The sequence below is a fragment of the Cuculus canorus genome, chromosome 1 (assembly GCF_017976375.1).
Source record: "Cuculus canorus isolate bCucCan1 chromosome 1, bCucCan1.pri, whole genome shotgun sequence".
Classification (NCBI taxonomy): Eukaryota; Metazoa; Chordata; class Aves; order Cuculiformes; family Cuculidae; genus Cuculus; species Cuculus canorus.
The window spans coordinates 156,814,259-156,826,561 of NC_071401.1; the positions used below are offsets into that span (position 1 = coordinate 156,814,259).

At 48.5% G+C, this 12,303-nt stretch overlaps 1 protein-coding gene across 2 annotated transcripts in view; it reads left to right on the forward strand.

The window, feature by feature from the left end:
- The first annotated feature begins 6,376 nt into the window (after window positions 1-6,376).
- Window positions 6,377-12,303, forward strand: part of GRIN2B (glutamate ionotropic receptor NMDA type subunit 2B) — a 215,385-nt gene continuing 209,458 nt past the window's right edge. For both annotated transcript variants that reach the window (XM_009556593.2, XM_054056468.1), the window contains exon 1: window positions 6,377-7,065. The gene's annotated coding sequence lies outside the window, so the exon portion shown is untranslated. The remainder of the gene's footprint in view (window positions 7,066-12,303) is intronic.

Consider the following 12,303-nt stretch of genomic DNA (forward strand, 5'->3'; position numbering starts at 1 on the left):
ACTATAACTTACAAAGCAATGAAGTGGCATGTTATTAACTATTCTATTATCTACAACAACAACAAAAAAACAAGACAAAAGATGAAAAGCAAGGAGTTTCGGTGACTGAATCTGACTGCCCTATATTTTTGTAGCAGACAGTTTCTCCGTTAATATTGGGAGCTGGGGAACTAAGTTTCTTGGAATTGTGACTAGCTGAGCTTTTGCCATTATGTGGATATTGTGTTAAAGATGAGGCTGGCTAGGTAGAGCCACAGTATCTGATCCCTCAGGGTGTGTGCAGCAGCTCTCAGTAGCATGAGCAGTAAACTAGATAATTGGTGTGTTGGTTCTCATCCAATAATAATTTATTTCCTGGGAGCAACTTCAAAGCTTAATACTAGAATTAAATCCCCTATTCCTCCTTGGGATTTTAATTTAGTTTTGAATGCTCTGATGGATCCTCTGCTAGAACATTGAAGGCGGCTTTCAGACATAAGGATGATTTTCCTGGCTGCTGTATGCCCCATACGGAGAATAGGTGAATGCAGGCACTTTCTTGAAGAGACTCTTTTTTCAGCTTTTCATCATGATAAGCTGGCAAAAGCTACACCTTATCTCTTACTGAAAGCCGTTTTCCAGTTTCCTTTAAACCATGAAGGCAATCTGCCTAATCCATTTTGCAGTTCCCCCAGTAAAGAGAACAGAGTGTCATCACTTAAATCTGGAGAGAACCAATAAGGTTTCCATCAAGCAGAAAGTTGATTTTAGAAAAAAACCAAGATAATCTGTTTGTCTCGTTAGGGCTGAAACAGAATGGAGATGACTGCCTGGAGTGCTACGATTTCCCATTCATTCAAGTGTGTCAGGAAACCGCGCCTCTTTAAGACCAGTGAGGTGGGACAAAACCTCTAGCCACTGAAACAATCTTAGCACCCCAGAAGTGGTAGAGGAAGGCTGCTTTCTCAGAGTGGTGCAAAGCAGTGCTTTGACCTTTCCTTCATGCTTCTGAATGGCACGTGAGAAGGGATGGCATGTATGGCTAATGTTTGCACTGTGCTTTGATGAGATACAATACAGCATCTCATGATAATAACCATTTATTACTAGATGTGGTCGCTTTTGACAGGTACGTTCTTCAGTTTCATGTGCTATAGATAGAGGAGCCATATACCAGCTTAAAGAAGTGACAGTGTCAGTTTGAAATCTTGTCTGTGCTTGTGCAGTTTAAAAATAACACATTTCCATTTGAAAGAAAGAACTCCACGGTTTCTTAGTTTAATGTGTATGTATTTCACATATAAATGACCATCCAAGAAAACCAATTTCAGTGAGCCTGACATCCCATACTCAAAAGAATAAAATGAGTCTATAAAGACACAGAGAAAGTTATTTCTCCTTTAATCTACTTCACACTTTTTTGATTCTCTGTGACAAAACCTCAGTCCATTAGTTGTTTAAGATTTCTGGGGACAAACTGACCATGGCAGAGACAGTAAGGGATGCTGCAATTATTGCAATGTAACATGATGAGAGCTCAGCTAAGTGTCCTGGCATGACAGCTGAAAGAACATGTATATCACTTCAAAGCAAATGCAACAGTGCTCACGATTGTCTCCTGCAGGCCTGCTGGCAGGATCAGTGCCCCTGAAACATCAAACAAAGCAAGCGGTTTTGCTTGTGCCCAGGTATCTTTGGAAGAGACTGACTAGAACCTACTGCTAGTGGCTCCTGGCTTAGTCCTGCTCTAGCATCTCTTGGTCCTGAGCCGTGTACAAGAGAAAGGATAAAAGGTTTCATGCCCGAATTCAGCTGAGTCCTTCAGCCAGATAGTTGCCACATTGTCAGGTTTGTGTGCTTGTTTCCCAGTTTACTTTCCCTTTAATTAACCAATAAAGCTTCTTCATGCTGTTCTTCATGCAGCATGACATGGCATCCTTGCTTGTGGACTTGCGGGGCCAATGCTACATTGATGTTCCAAAAACATCATGGACCTATTACCTGAACACCAGGATTTCCCACAGTGTCTCACACATGGGACATGGGCGTAGAAGTATTTGTCCACTTCATAATCAGATTGGCCAAGAGGAGTCAGGCACAGAGTACTGTATAAAAGCAACTGGAGACTTGGTTACCATGCTCTGTAGCCCATATGAAAACACCCAAAGGAATACTATTATGAAAAACCTTCTTATGGTGTGAATTATCCTGAGCAATCGATTCATTTCATTGATTCTGAGGAATCGTTCTGCATAGACATGGCTTTTCTTACACTGATGTGACTGCACCTGTGTTTGCGCAGATGACCCACGAATTGCCAGTCTTTACCCTTTGCTGCAAACTATGTTTATCTAGGGACATACTGCACTAGAAATGGGCTCTGATCTTCTGAAGTCAGCAGGTTCTTTATTAAGGGTTAAAGATACCGTAGGGCCCTCAGCCTCTGTCAGTGCTGGGCAAATGATATTCTATGGTGGCAGCATGGTTCTGCTGCTCTGCATCCCTCCCCGCAGTGTCACTGCCACATCCAGCCCTGGTTGCTTTTGATACAAGACACTTCATCCACATTGTTTCATCTTAGGGAGGACAAGAATAATACATCCCTTAATTTATAGTAAGCATGAACACATTTAAAATAAATCCCTCAATTTGTCTTACAAATAACATTTAAGTGTTTCTGAATTGAAGTGATGTTTGAAAAGCCAATTTCCCATCAGAGATGCTATTTATTTCATTTTATGCACTTCATTCATCTTACTTGATTGGAGGAAAAATAAAAGCTAACCCCAGCTACTGAGAGTAAACCCTGCCACAGTACTACGTTGCTGGAGATTTTCTAACAACTTTTATTTGAGGCCTACCTGCACACTCATTATTTACAATAAATATTACATCTTAAGATAAAAGTAATTTGGGGGTTAGATGCTGCTCAGAATCTCGAGAAGAAGGTAATTTGCTCTATATTCTAAAGAAAACTGCCACCTTCTTCTTTCCTTTACTTAGACATCCCCTTACTTAAACATCTAGGAAGAGGCAATAAGCACAATACCTCTGGTTTGTAATTCTGGTTTGTAATTCTGAAGCAAGTGGCATTTTTGTATGCCCAATTTGAAACTTTAAAACGTGCCTGATTTCTTTGGTTAGGGGAAATGGACTCCCTTTCTCTGAAAAGAACTAATCACTACAGTGAACTTGGCTCTTATGATTTATTTAAGAGACAATCATACATATAAACGTTTGATGTTCATACAAGATGTATGTATACATCTATCAGGCAGAAAGGCAACTAGCCTTATCCTTAAAAGTGAGAAGTAACACAGGCTGCCATGTACAATGTAACTGTGGAGTCGAGTAGTTTTACAAAGAAAACTTGTGGTTGATGAATTCCTTCCTCTTAAAGTCATAAAGAATGATAATCCTAAATATTGCTGACTTGCTTAAAATAATTGCAGCTGTTCTCTTCTGATTGACAGGCCTTTTTTCAGAAATTGTTCCTAAGATACTACTAACCCTCCATTTTGTGTTTCTAAGTAATACGCTGGATGAAACCCATTCCCTCTCATTTCTCAAGATCTTTCTCCACTTGCTTCGTCCAGAAGAACGCAGGAGGACTTGCATAGTCCTAGTTTATTCCTTCTTGCCCTACAGAAAAGAAAAAACATCCCTTAACCAAAAGCTATCTGCTATTCTTGTATCACTATTATCAGTGAAAGGAATGGGAAAGTCAAATGACTAATCTCTTCAGCTATTAGCAACTTCTGTATGTAAGTATCACTACGTTTCTTTCCTCCAACTGTTCTGAGATAATTTCAGATTACTTCAGGCTTTGGCTAATATGTCTTCCATTTTTACTGAAATTAGAATGAAAAAGTCACCTTTTTTTTTATGCTTGCCTAAAAACATTAGGAAAATCTTTCTAAAAGAACAGACCTTACCAGCACCCTCAGAAAGATGCTGGCTGTTGAAATGAAAATCTTGGTGTCTACTTTTGGCAGAGACCTCAAGCACAGATTGATATTGCTTGTGGTCACTGCAGCTACATGAAAAATACCACTGTACACCCAATGTACATTGACACAACAACTCATTCAAGCTCCAGATGGCATGGTACATGCACGCAATGCTACAGCCACATTGCTGTCGTAACCTCCCTTACGGCTAAATGTTTGAACTATGTGGATGGATTCTGAGGTACCCAGGATTCTAGCAGGACCCAGGGACTCAGCCTGGTGTGATGCTTTCAGGAGGCCTTTCTGCCTCAGGAACCTTGACTATGCTAGTGTGGACATTTGTTTTATCCGTGTTTTGCCCTGCATATACACACCTGCAAAAAAAAGGCATTGAGTCAGAAAGTGCTTAGCTGCTTGCTGGAGCACAACTCTTCAGCATGTGGGATCCAGACCTCCTTCCCTGTTTTTGAGGTGTACCTTCCGTACTGCTCCTGGACACAGAGCATGCCTAGGTAGACAGAGGCTACTGTGTTTTCCTTGGAGGATGCTTTTGGTGAGAGAGATGAAATGGCTGGAAAACGCACCCTACATCTCCACTGAAGTGGTGTTGGGCCTGGTGTCTGCTTTCCTACAGGACAAATGTAGCTGGGGGTCACCAAGACATGGCAGATCCCTTCCAAACCTCCTACCAAGACCCAGCCAGTGGCATGTGGGCGTTTGCGACCCTAGAAGAGGGTCCTGAAGAGTGCACTTAGCATGTTAACTTGGAGGGCTTCTGCCTTGTCATGGTCTCCAGCTTGCCCTATTTTGGTGCAGGCTTCCCCCAGGGCTGCTTTGCAGTGCTGCGGAGGGCAGGTGGACACATTCTGCTCTGTGCAGGCCACCCAGAGCTAAACCCAGGCATGTGAGGGGATAGAAACAGATCTGTGACCACAGAGCAGATTGTACTGCAGCGGTGAGGTTGAGAGCACCCTGGCTAGCAAAGGTGCAGACACCCACGGGCAAGAAGGAGTGTGCAAAGGCACACTGCTTTCTGTTCTGTCTTATTTCATGTTGCTTAGCTTCCAGGGAGCTCTGAGAATAGCAATTACAGCACCAGGCTTAATTGTGGAGTATGCAATTTGGATATTAGTGTTATCTCCGCTCTCACTCCTTTCTTCTAGTTCAGATCCAATTCCGCTGCCTGCCTGCTGGCTGGGAGCCTGTTCCTTTCCTCTTATTATTACTACTTTATGGTTATTGTTAATATTTCATTCTTTTTTAAAGCATACCTTCTCTCGTTTGCTTCCGACCACGTGGATCATGATCCCGAGGTGGGGGGGCCGGACCCACGGATATTCTGGGGGGTCCCCGCGGAGCTGCGAAGCTCTGGTCCCAGACCAAGCCCCAGCCTAGCACCACGCATCGGTGTCACCCGCAGCTTGGCGACCAGGCAAGGGCTCCCCCTTCGCCCCCGCCGGGAGTCGGACGCTGAGCCCTGCCCTCTCCGGCGGTGCGGAGGGGTTGGTCTCCCGTTCCCTGCGCTGGCTCGCCGCCTCCTCTCCTCCCGTTTTCCCCACGGCTCACTCGCACAGCCCCCACTCCCCGCCCCTTCCTCGCCCGAGACTTGATGTTGCCCCCTTCCTCACCATTTTTCTGACTGTATATTTTATTATTATTAATCACTAAGCCGCTTTCTCAGTTCACCTTCCCATGCTTTCTCCACCTCCGGGAAGCATTCTCCGAGCTTTTATCTTACAGAGGGTTTTTTTTTTTTTTTCTTTAAATGTATTTTTAGGGTGATGCTCTCAACACTTCCCCCTCCCCGCCCCATATCTCCTACCCTGGCAGTATCAGAGAAGAGGCTGAAGAAGTTGAGCATGTCTGAGGTGGATCAGCCTTGCGGGGAGAGAGGGGGGCAGTAGCTGCCCAGTGCTTGAAGCGGGATTTGCTGGTATGTATGTGGGTCTGTATTTTATGACAGCTCTAAGTGTGAATTGTTTTCCGTGCGAGATGGGAGGGAGGAAAAAAAAAAACCACAACCAACCCAAACGTGTGAGTCCATTAAAAAAAAATGCCTGCATAGCTATAATAAATGTAATAAATGTAATAAATGCCTGCATAGCCTGTCCGCGTGTGCCGGAGGTGGTGGGAAGACCACCAAGGTGGGGAGACTAGGAAAAAACAAAGAGCCCAACCCACACCCCAGAGAGGCAAAGGTTGTGTTCTCGCACCGCAGGTGAAGCAGCCCCCACCGTGTCCCCGTGTCCCCACGCTGCCCATCGAGGCGGCGGGCAGCGGCGGTGCCGGCTGCACTGCAGAGGGGTGGGCACGGCCCTCGCCGGGGGCTGGGCCCGGGGGTGGGCGAAATGCTGTGTGCGTGCGTGAGGAGGGGGCTGCGGGACGGGGGGAGGGCTCGCTCGCTCGCTCCGTCGCGATTCACATCGCGCCCGCTTGCCCGTCTCGTATGCATGCCTATCCCGGGAATGGTGTAGTCAGCCCGTATCTGAATTATTTATAGACTCGTGCCAGCTGTTTTTTTTTTTTTTCCTAAATTTTAATATTTTTTTTTTTAATCCCGCTTGTGTGCACTGTTGGGAAATGCGTTTTGCCTCCCTTTCTTCTCAACATATTAATGTCTTTGTTGGGGAGAGGTTTTTATCCCCTTCAGACCCCTCTAATACAAAATTGATGCTTATTTTTCCCCTCAGGAAGGGGACGCTTTGAGGATAATCATGCTTCACAGAAGAACGGCACCGATCTCCAGTTTCTTTAAACACAACCTCCTCCACTAGGGCTCAAGAAAAAAAAAAAAAGAATAATTATAAGAATAATCATTAAAAAGGCGAAAGGAATGCTTACTCTGGAACCTGCATTTGACGATCCTCACCACTCGCGCTGAATATCCTCTGAAGTGATTCTCTCCGGCTTTTGAATTTGCACCGCTTCAAGACGCAAGATTGCCACAAAGAATCCTCTATCATTTTTTTGTACAGCCAAATAGGATTTTTTTTTTTTTTAACTCATTCCCCCACGTTTACCCCCCGACCCTTATTCTTCTTATGTGGATATGCAAGCAAGAAGAGGAGACTGGACATTCCCAACATGCTCTCTCCCTTGATCTGTCCGTCTAGAGGTTCTGCTTCTACAAACCAAGGTAGGGAAATTCCTCTTTCTGTGTATTTGCTGGCAGCTCATTTTGGTACGCGGGCTTGCCAAGGGAAGACCACTCACGGTAGAACAAAAGGTTTAGGGATGCTGCTCTTAGAAGCAGATACAGCAGGAAAAAAAAAATTAAAAGGAGGAAACAGTCACCAGACATGTTGATTCCCCCTTGGTTTATCAAATAGGACATGAAGAGAAGGCGAAAGGGATGCTTTGGAGTTACATACTGCGTCGTGAATCTGGGGAGAGTCCCCTGTGATTTTTTTTCGGGTGGGTCGGTGGGGTGGGGGGCGAGACGGGAGGAGGAACATGGCTTTGGAAAAGGGCGAAACCGAAGATAATCTCCATGCATGCATGCATCCATCCATCCATCCACCCGCAAATTGCCTCTTTCTTTTCACTGGTCCAGCGGCTCCTTGTCATGCTTTGATGTGAAAATAGAGCTCATTAGGGATAACAGTACGTAGAAACCCGCTTGTTGCCGAGGAGGCGGGTGGTGCATCACTCCAAACCCACGCTGGCCTCTGGATCGTGAGCGGCCTAAAGGCGGGGGCCGGGGCTGGGGCTGGGGGGGCCGGGGCCGCCCCTGGCACCGCGGCAGGAGCCCGCCCCGCGCCGGGCGAGCGCGCCTGCTTGCGTGGAGGTGAAGGGCTATTTTAAGTCCAAGCACGTCAAGAGATTAACCTGAACCTACGAGGCGCTGTATTCAGGCAACTTCACGGGTTTTCATTTATCCCCGGTGCTGTCAGCGGGTATCGTGGTCCCTCTCCGCCGCGCACGCCCTCCCCCCCCCCTCCGCACCCCGCGTTCCCAAGCAGGCAGCCCCCTTTTCCCTGGGTAGGGAAAAGGTATGCAAAATGGCTATCGTGCCGCTCGGCTGTGGATACGCGAGAGACACCGGTGCATCCCGATCCTAACGTGACATGTGAGTCTTTCCGTAAGATGGTGGCAAGACAAAAGGGAGCGGAGCGCTGGGGGGGTGCGGGAGCCCGCGGCCGCCGCGCCCCGCCCGCAGCGCCGGGCACGAAGGTGTTGAACGTCTATGGGTTATTTTAAGCCTCAGCCCGTTCGAGGGGCTTTGCCGCTTCACGCGTGGGAGAGAGAGAGGCAGGGAGGCAGGCGCTGCTGCAGCCCCGATCCCCACCATGGGCGGACCCCCATCACCCTTTTCCTCACCGCAAGCCCTCGCCCGGGCTCCCCCCGACCCACCTTCCCGTGCCTCGTCCCCACGGCAGAGCGCAGGCCTGGCAGCGGGGGGAAGGAGGCAACACGGCGCAGCGCTCTCACCCCCCGGCAGCCGGGGCAGCGAGGGGGGCGGCCCGGGGGTCGGGGCAGTGGGGGTGCCCCCCAGCCCCGGGGGCACCCGGAGCATCCTGCCTTTCCCGCCCTCGCCTTAATCCTTCCAGTGGCTCTTTTCCACATTTCTGAGGGTGGTTGGTTTTTTTTTTTCCCAGGCTACTGTCAAAACCCAGAAGCGGCTCCCCGTCGAGGGGTTGAGAGCCACCTTTCCTACCAGATTCTGGCTGAGCTTCTATAAATATCTAAGACTTCCCAGGGTTTATCCGCGCCTGGATCCTCCCTGCTAGAGCTCTCCCTCCCTCCTGCTGCCTCCGCAAGTGAGAGTAGAAAGTTTACCTGTGCGGAGAGAAGGGCGTGTGGGAGCCTTTCTCCCGTTTTTGTGTGGAATTTCACAGGCCTTGCAGTTTCTGGCTGCTGCCAGATCTATCCGAGACCCCAGCAGTGCCCAGGGTGGGGGATTGTAGTCCGCTCCCTCGGGTCTAATTTCCCTGTGAGAACCCCTAAAAGCACAGCCCCCAAGGGGATTGCAGCAGGGACCTGGTGGGATGCATCCCTACCCCTCAAGGAGCAAGACAGGGGAAAGGAGGGCAGAAGTTGGGGTGAACCCAGCTCCGGCCCCTGCCCCTCTGCCCCTTTCCCTGGGTTTTCCAGGCAGATGGGAGGTAAAGGGGGTAAGTGGCCTCCGAGGTCTGGCAAGGGTGGCAGCCCCCGGCAGCCGGGCTGGGCTGTCTGCTTCCCTGGAGAGTGGTGTCCACCGCTGCCTGCCCAGTGCCTGCCACATCTGCCAGCCTTGCCAGCAGGGCACCGGGCGCATGCAAGTGCAGCATCCTTGCCTTGACCATTCCTAGCCATGACCTGGGCCAGGTTTGGGCAGAGAGCAGTGAGGATGGGAGTTTGGGAGCGGTCTTACAGCTTTGATTCTCAGCAGTGGTGGAAGGGAGCATGGGCCCACATCCTTGTGTTGCCTTTACCTCCCAGTCTCTCTTGCCGCTGCCTTGACCTGGGACTTTTCCTTGCCTTCCTTGCTAGCTCCAACATGGACAAAAGGATGTTCTTCTACTATTGCCCCCACCATCAAGGTGGGAGGTGTTCAAGGCCCGGTTGGATAGGGCCTTGGGCAGCCTGATCTAGTGGAATGTGTCCTTGCCCGTCACAGAGGGGTTGGAACGCGATGATCTTTAAGGTCCCTTCCAACCCAAACTATTCTATGATTCTGTGATTCTATGATTCTGTGACTCTATGATTCTATCAAGCACAGCCACCTTAGGACTTGTAAGCAGTTTATGTGGTCAGCTGGTCTCCCATGAGCTGCCCCTTGGGAGGGCAGGGAGGGCTGGATATTCGGCACCTCCAGCTCATGGGGCCCCAGTGCTGCCCAACTGCCCAAGACTTTGGGGAGTGAAACAGGTACATGGCACCCAGTGGATGTGGGGTGACCTGGTGTGCCTCACCTGCTGCTCTGGGGGAAGGCGACAGTGCATGCGTGGGTGCAGGGTGTTCTGCAAGAGGGAAGGTGTGGGTATGGGAGATTTTCAAGCGATCACCCACGCCACCCCAAAGCAGCAGATCATCTATTCTCTGCATATTCTGGTTTTCTCTGGTCTCCCACCACACCATTTTGTCTCCCAGTCCTGGGTGGGATTCTCAGAAGGTTGGGACAGGATTGAAGCAGGCAGAGGGCTGAGTGGGGAAACAGCCTGGTGTGTGTGAGACATGCTTCAGTTTTCCCTTGGCTTTGCCTTGGGTACACAGAGGCAGATCTCAGCAGGAAAAAGGAAATAAGCATGTTCAAAGCTGCTGCTGTTCTTCCTGGGGACCCTGGGCTCTGATTTGGCGCACATACCTGCTGCACCAGCCTGGATCAGCCTGCTCCAGCCCTGGTGCCTCTTGTGACCCCTTTGACAGTGAGACCATAGCTGGGCAAAGAAAGGTGTCAGGAGCAGCCCCCAGCCATCCTGATCTGGGCAGGGCTCTTGGGACTCCTGCATTGATGGCTATTTTACATTGTTACCTGTGTGTGCAGGATGATGAAGAGATCATGGAGAGGTGGAAAATACAGAGCAGGGGTGGAAATGCCAACCCTCCAGCCTCATCTAATAAATTATTTTGCTTTGTTTAATTCTCATTTTGGATTATCAGTTGCTCCTGTATATACCTTATATAAACCTATGAACCAGCACCCTGTTCCCAAACCTTCAGCTACAGGGGGAAAAGGTGGCAGCATTAATTTCTGTGTTTCATCTGCTGTTGGAGCTCAGCGAAGGCTATTTCTTGTGCTTGGTTTGGAAGAGGGCAGGTGGACACCAATGCCAGTGCTGGGACCATTCTGCTCTAGCGCATGGAGCTGCGCTTGGATTCCCACGCTGGACTCGAGTTGCCTTGGCTGGCACTGGGTATCGGTGTCTCTGCAGCACCATGTGGGAGGTCTGGATTTGATTCCTTAGTGCTGTTTTCTCATTCTCCCAAGCTGGCAGAGGATGGGAGTGCTGTACAGACAGCACTGCTTGTCTCTGCAATGGGCTCCATTCCCTGCTCCCGTATTTTGCTCCTTAGAATGTGAATAAGCTGCCTATGAGATAGTCCACACTGAGGGCTGGTCCCTGGAGGTTTAATCTTCGTGGCCTTTAGGGAGGCCAGAGCTCTACTTTGCCTGTACTCTACTTCTCAACGTGGCTTGGTGGGCAGCGGGGAAAGAGAGTTATCTTGCAGGTGGAGAATGTGCAGAGTTTTTTTTTAATTTCTTTTTGTTTCTTTGTATGAGCCACAATTTATCACAAAGACATGGATTAGTTAATAGGAGAGATGGACTAAATGATCTTTTTGAGAGAGATGGCTTCATGTGCTGTCATTACCTAATCTAAACCAGGATGCTGGTAGTATTCGCCCAACATTTGGGCTCTAGGACTGCTTGACTCTTGAAATTCTGTGATTAGCCTTCTTCGAGATATATTTATACTTGAGATAAAAGCAGGGAGTGGTTGGGAGAAACATGGCTGTTACCCTGATCCGTCCTTCACCCATCACAAGAATTCTTTAAACCACAGTGAATCAACTTGCCCGTTTCATTGTTTCGCCGCAGTCAGACAGACTAGCTACTGCCCTGGGTGCCTCCCTGCATAAGACGAAATGGCAGTTTGAAGATGGCAGCACTGAAATACGTGGAAGTGGAACCACAGGAAAATAAGATATTTAAAGCTAAGCGTGGCCCTCGTGTTATCATTGCCTTGTCCCTTCTGAGCCTTTTGTTTCTGCCTCAGCTAAGTGCATCATAATGGCAGCTAAAAAGACCCTTTCTTCAGCCATGAAGGGAGCTACACCATCCCTCTAACTTACCTGGCTTGCTTGTCTGTTCATCTGAAGACAGGAGAGGATGTTCCTGGCAGGTGCGGACTGGCACTTTCTCTGGCAAAATCAGTGTTAAGGTGCTAACTGGCTGGGAACCAGGAGATTGACCCAGACAGGTTAAGTGTCAAAGCTACCTTACATGTTGGGAAAAACTAAAAAATCTGAACAGATCCACCCTTTATAGTTCACAAGCCCATGGCTTCCTCAAGCTGCAAACCACCATCTTTCAGCTAGAAACATGCATGAGCGTGTGAACTGGTGTGTTCAAAAGTCGACCAAGTGTATGGTGGTGATCTGTGCAAACCAGGCGGTGTACCTCTAAGTGCTTGAGGTCTACTGCAAAAAAAACCCCTCCGTATGCCCTCAGAAACAAATGCGTGGCACTAGGCAGTGTGGAACTGTGCTGCGATCAAAATTCAAACCACGGCTAATTTAGACCTCTCGTGAGAAGGCTGCTTTTCATTTAGTATTTTCTTAGAAGCAGGAGAGAATGCTGGTTCTATGCAGGAGGAAGGACAGGCTTCTCTAATTTTTACACATACACTGAATATGTTTAATGTGAGGGGAATAAAAATATTACTTTTTC